The following is a 7,065-nucleotide window of genomic DNA, read 5'->3' on the forward strand; positions in this document are numbered from 1 at the left end:
CGTCTACACAGAGCGAGATTTAGTCGATAACTCCGCATGGCAAATATATTAAACAAATATATAGCTCAATGTAATATAATATAAATAATTATTCAAGGGTAAAAGAATGTAAACAATCACTAAACAATTTTATTTGTAAAACCAACAAGGATAATGAATGTATTTCGAAATTAGTGCTAAAAGTAAAAGCAAATTGTAAAATTATTGAAGAAACAAATGCAAAAATCAAAATATTTGATAATGGTAATATAGCATTAGACTGAAAATATGAAATTAACAACGAAACTATCTTAGGAGTAAACTTGATCCAGTTCAATTGCACCATTCAAATAACTGGACGAAAGAAACTACACGAACTTCAACAACTTACCGCCAACTTTACATTATAAAAATGAGTGCATTTTTTTTATAAGAGAGAGGAGAGTAAATACCAGTATCAACGGTTACCCAGAAACTTTGCTTAAAGGGGAAACTTCCTCATTTGACGATATATCTTCACGAAATTTGGCATGAGTTATTGTTCATAGAAATAATGTAATATCGCAAGAAAGAAAACTTTCGCATTTGACGTGGTATCTTCACAAAATTTGTCATGGATTACTGCTTAAGGTAACAATATGATCTCCGAATAAATTGTTCAGATCTTATTACTATAGCATATAGCTCCATACAAACTGAACACTTGTTTCAAACAGAAATGCACCTGGGATGGGTATTTAGCTTCGGTGCAAGCGAAGTTTATGTTTTTTCTTGTATTTTTTTTTGCTTTTAGCCGTTCTAGCGGATTTTAATTAGAGGTTTTGTATCAAATAACAGTGTAATTTTAGGCATACATATAATAATAATAAATGGAATCGATATAACTCACCTCATCTTCCCACAAGAGGATAATATAAGTATGTGAATGTGTATATGCGTTTTTATCGCCAATTGTTTTATTCCGCCTCTTCTGCAGTGTTTCAGCTGCCTGGCCTTTTGGGCGTGTTGTTGTTTGTATGTAGGTTAATATGTTTTTAATTTAAGTTCACGCCCGTTTGTTAATTGCAACTATTTATGTATTTTTAGTTTCAAGCTTATGCGACTGGTTTGTGTCTTGTTTCTTTGCTTGCTTAAACTATTTAAATTTTTTTCACTTCATCATTTATCTCCACCCTTTACACATTTTTGTTACCCCACTGATATATGTGAATACAAATGTATGGATAAGTTAACCTTTTTTGTCCTTTTTGTTTAAGTCATTGCGTTTTATTTTGTTGTGTTCCTATCTGCACTTTGTGTCAGCGAACTTTGTTTTTTGGTTTTATTGCGAACTTGGTTTTTTTAAATATTATATCTCTTAATACAATACATATACATATAAATTTTTTTTATAAAAATCCAAAGGTGTCTTTCGGTAAGGCTTGAAGGACCATGTTTAATTACGTAAGGACCATATTTAATACAAACCACTTGATTTAACTGCTCGTACGTAAAAACAAGAAAAAACGTTAACTTCGGTTGCACCGAAGCTTATATACCCTTCACTGATGCATTTCTTTTAGTATGTGTTCACTTTGTTTGGAAGCTATATGCTATAGTTATCCGATCTGGGGTCCTATTCTATATCTCGATTCGTAAATGTATTCTATTTGAAATTCGGATGTACTTTATAATTATGCGAAAGCTGTACCATACCATGCGAGAATAAATACGTACAAGTTTCGTTTTAGCTTTCTACAACTCAAAAGCGGACGATAGTAAAAACTGAGAAACTTCTTCYTCTTCTTCATTGGCGTAGATATCGCTTACGCGATTATAGCCGTGTGGAGGCCTTCCCCTTTCTCTGCTTTCCCCAGCGGGTAGAGTGTCGAATACTTCCAACATGACCTACCCAGCGTAGCCTCTGTCYTTTAATGCACTGAACTATGTCAATTTCGTCATATATTTCATACAGCTCATCGTTCCATCGAATGCGGTATTCGCCGTATTCGGACCATAAATCTTTCGCAGAACTTTTCTTTCGAAAACTCGCAACGTCGACTCATCAGTTGTTGTCATCGTCAAGGCCTCTGCACCATATAGCAGGCCGGAGAGTTCGGTTTTTGTTCGTCGAGAGAGGACTTTGCTTCTCAATTGCCTACTAAGCCCGAAGTAACACCTGTTGACAAGAGTTATCCTGCGTTGGATTTCCAGGCTGACATTGTTGTTTTTGATTACGCTGGTTCCAAGATAGACGAAATTATCTACGACTTCAAAGTTTTGACTGTCAACAGTGACGTGAGAGCCTAGTCGCGAGTGCGACGACTGTTTGTGTGATGACAGGAGATATTTCGTCTTGCCCTCGTTCACTGCCAAACCCATCTGCGTTGCTCCCTTGTCCAGTCTGGAGAAAGCAGAACTAACGGGGCGGGTGTTGAGGCCGATGATATCAATATCATATATTTAGTTCTGAAGCTCGAATTATTTCCCCAGAAGCAGGTTGAAGAAGCTTTTAGTATCGCTCAACGTCAGTTTACACAGCCGTATTAGTTTTGCGGGGATACCAAATTCAGACATCGCGGCATAAAGGCAGCTCCTTTCGACGAAGAGGTGGTGTGTGTYGATTCTCCTTTCACGGATCTTTTCCAAGATTTGGCGCATGGTGAATATCTGGTCGGTTGTTGATTTGCCAGGTCTAAAGCCACACTGATAAGGTCCAATCATTTTGTTGACGGTGGGCTTTAATATTTCACACAACACGCTCGATAGAACCTTATATACGATGTTGAAGACAGATTGTGGGGTCACCTATTTTAAGAATTGGGCAAAGCACACTTAAATTCCAATCGTTGGGCATGCTTTCGTCCGACCATATTTTACAAAGAAGGTGATGCATGTCCCTTATCAGTTTTTCGCCGTCGTGTTTGAATAGCTCGGCCGTAAATCCATCGGCCCCTCCGCTTTGTTGTTCTTCAGGCGAGTAATTGCTATTCGAACTTCTTCATGGTCGGTCAATGGAACTTCTGCTCCATCGTCATCGGTTGGGGAATCGGGGTCGCATTCTCCTGGCGTTGTGTGTTCACTGCCATTCAGCAGGCAGGAGAAGTGTTCCCTCCATAATTTAAGTATGCTCTGGGCATCGGTGACTAGATCACCTTTGAAGGTTTTACAAGAGTATACTCCGGTCTTGAAACCTTCTGCCAGTTTATCAAGCTCTTCGTACTAACGCATTTCGGCCTATTTCTTTTTCTGTCTGAAAATGCGTCTCAACCTTGGGGCCAAAGATATCTTCTTTGCCTACCCTGGCGTTTAAGTCGCCAAGCACGATTTTGGCATCGTGACATCCATGCCATAAGGACCAACTTGTCTCACTCCATGTCCCGTCCATCGGATTTTTTGAACTTCGGTGATGTCAGCCTTCACTRTAACAAAGACATCAACCAGCTGAGCAGCGGTATCTTCCCAATTAAGGGACCGGAAATTCCAGGTGTGTGCCCTCAATTCATAGTCCTTATTTCGCTTGCCATGGCCGTCATCAAATGGGAGGTCTCTCATCCGAGGCTGGTTGTTTCTTTTCATTGGAGGTATTTTTTTACGCGGGGGTCCCAAACCCAGCGCACAAGGCTACGCAGGGGATGTTTCGCCTTCTCACTTAACTCGCCTTCAAACGGATTTTCTTAAATTACCCAGAGGATACTTGATCAAAGACCGGAAGTTGTGGGCTATTTGAGCCATATGTAAAAGAATCGCTTCTCCCAAATGAATAGCGATCAAAGAACTTTCCTCACTTACGTGAGCTTCTACACATGACTCCATCCTCCGCGCAGTTTACTAGGAATAATAATTTCAAGTGTCGCAAAGTTTCATTCTCATTTCATACTCTTGCAACTTAAGTTACATGTGTACACTAGGGCAAGTTTCACCCGATGTTGTTCATCTTACACATAAAAACATCCTCCCTTTATTTAATTAAAATAACTCAATTATTTGCTGGTATATGCCGTGTAGGGTCAACTGGAAGTTGGAAATCTTTCTATTGGGTATATGGGGACTAAGGGAAGTACTACCACGATTACTCTTATTTGTGAAACAAAAGTAAATTATTATTAGGCAATAACTCCAACATTTGTCGTAAAGTGTCCTACTTTCAGCGCACTATTCGTAAATTTAATTTGGGTTTTATGGAATGTTGAAATGTAGAATGTAGAAAGTTTTGTTGTGTTTGTCGTGATCACGCCATCTATATCTGGTCGTGTGAAAACATGACATTTCCAAATTTATACGACTTTACGACTGTCCTTGTGTCCTGTTGATTGTTATCTCATATGCAATTTTCACTGGAAACGGAATACGTTTGAACTGAAATGACAAATCGTCGAACTTTGAGACACAAATGATGCGGTGGCATACCAAGCCTCCAAAGAGTTAGAAATTCCACTGCATAACTCACGGCGTCGTCTTTATTGTCAAGACGATCGATCGATTTGTATGAGCGCAAGTCTCTCGAAATTTGACTTTGAATCTTCCATTTTAAGTCAATTACATCGGTATTTTTGGCAGCTAATATTGCGCATGCACTTAAGGAACTGCAGTTACGATAATATGGCCAATGTCCGCACGTTCTTGAGGACTTCTTCTTTCGTGAATTGATAAACAGCGGATGGAATTGATACCAAACCATCGGAAGTATTAACCAAAATTGATCCATTTCCAATTTTTAGCGAATGCTATGTAAAATGTCTTTTTGTACGTATCCAATAATTGACGCGGATTTGAAGGCTGATATGTCGAATTTATCATCGCGAGAAGTGAGCGAACTTCATTTGCATTTCAGTGAATAACATGTTCCAGAAATTGTAATTGCTGGTTTACTTCTCCAAAACTTGCACACACGGTACCATTCACAGTACGCAATGACTTAAATGAAGTTGAACCGCGTACAGTAATCAATAGTAACCGAAGATAGAAGCAATCGTCGTTTTTCGGGCAGATTGTGTAAATTCGTCCTAATGCATGTTTATAACACACCTGGATGTCCATCTACTGGTTGGCCTTGCTATCTGCGTAACTATTTCTTCGACTGTATACTGTATTCACTGGGTTGAAATACACCCTTTGTCCATTCTCCAAATTGCGAGACGCGAGACGCAAAACAGTCGGAAATCGTTCATTAATTGCAAGAGTAAATGTCTTAAAAAACTCTTTATTGCTGTTGGATACTTGCTGATATCATCTCGTTCAAGGCCAATAACGGCCATATTGCTTTCTTTGGTTTGGTCAACATTGATATGAGTTTTGACTGTGAATTAGACAATAATGGTGAATATAGTACGACCCATGTGTTGTCAACTTCTCTAATTGAATGCTGAATGTTGTCTGGTGCGCGACGCCGATAAAGTAGATATCCATCATTTTCAGTTGGCGTTTCCGAAATAAAATCACTTGGATACTGTTTCATACATCTGTTGTCGGACATACAAACTGAATTGAGATTGTGGTGACCATGGAACCATGAACCATATTGGTTTTCATCTCTTCGTATAACACTGCAACTTTCTCTACATCAGGAATTTCCGTAAACATGATTTCATTAATTTGATCTGGTTTAACCACCATTCAAGAAAGAATGTGTGCCTGTGGCAAACCTCTCTTTTCCCACTCAACAGAGTACATCTATCATCTAACAGCACCACATACACGTTGCTTCAAGATAAAGTCCATCAAACATTGTAGCTTTTGTTTGTAAAGTCGTGCTGTAACATCGTGATGATCGCTTGCTGACTGACGGGACCCATAATTTCACACATATGTCATCACATCCTGGGAGTACTCGTTCATGTGTCTTGGGCTGCCATACGTTGATTGCAAAAATATCGCCGACCGATATTAACGCGGTCTCCTCCGTAGCAAATTTCAATCTGTAATTGATCACTTTGTGTGAAACATACATAACGTTTTCACAGAATAATTTTCGAAAACTTTTTTTTAGTATTTTATTATTATGCGGAGAGTATAACTTGCATATTGTGCATATACATATGGCTAACATTACTACTCTACATATACACATACAAATATACACATCCCTGCCAGCGAAAAATGGTGAGCTTGCAATAGGGGCTGTGCTTACACATAAGCATACGTGTGATCATATATTTCTGTTGCGCTCATTTAGTAGTGTCATATAAAAAGTATATGGGAACTGTTCTAATAAGAAGAATGCGGATGCCCGAAAAGGAAAAATGCCGTTAACTCGTCTGTTTTGCGAACACATCAGAAGAAGCTTGACGCCAGTATTCTACATTCACTTCAGTATAAGAAAAATACATCATGAATTCAATAAATAAATAAATGTTGTAAATATTTTGAAACAAACATTTTTATATTTACTGCTACACATTTACTACATTTTTATATTAACTCTGAAAGCAAAGATTATTTAAATGAAAATGATTATCAATTCTGAAAGAAAAAAATATTTCTTGATTTGTGCAGGATCTCTCATGTTGTGATAGACAGAAGACTTCTCTCCAGTGCTCTAGACGTGCGTACGCTCCGATGTCCTAACAWCGACTCGGTCCACTATCTTGTTGCACCCGCCTCTGTGCAGCAAAAAACGCACCTCAACAAACACAAGGAAGGTTCGACGTCGAGAAGCTGCAATCAGAACAGACACCGGAAGGATTTTCTGCTCGGCTTGCACTCTCTGAGAGCACTACAGATTACTTACGTACGGCTGGAACCGAAACCATTGGTTTTCGGAAAGTGCAAAAGAACAGCTGGCACAACGAGGAGTGCCGTGTTGCACCGGAGAGAAACAGGCTGCCTACCTCACAACGTCATAATCGACCACAACACGTGCGGGATGGGGTAGATACCGAGAGTTAAAGAGGGAAGCGAGACGCATTTTCAGACAGAAAAGGATTAGGCCGAAATGCATTAGTACGAAAAGCTTGATAAACTGGCCGACAGGGTCGAAAATTCTGCGAAAAAGTGCGGCGGCTTATAGAAGGTTTCAAGACCGGAGCATACTCTTGTAAAACCCCCAAAGGTGATTGAACAATAAACTCACCTTCTAGGTCACTCACACTTTCTTTAAAAAAAAAA

Source organism: Bactrocera latifrons, unplaced genomic scaffold, assembly GCF_001853355.1.
Source record: "Bactrocera latifrons isolate USDA-ARS-PBARC rearing strain unplaced genomic scaffold, ASM185335v1 scaffold_735, whole genome shotgun sequence".
NCBI classification, from domain to species: Eukaryota; Metazoa; Arthropoda; class Insecta; order Diptera; family Tephritidae; genus Bactrocera; species Bactrocera latifrons.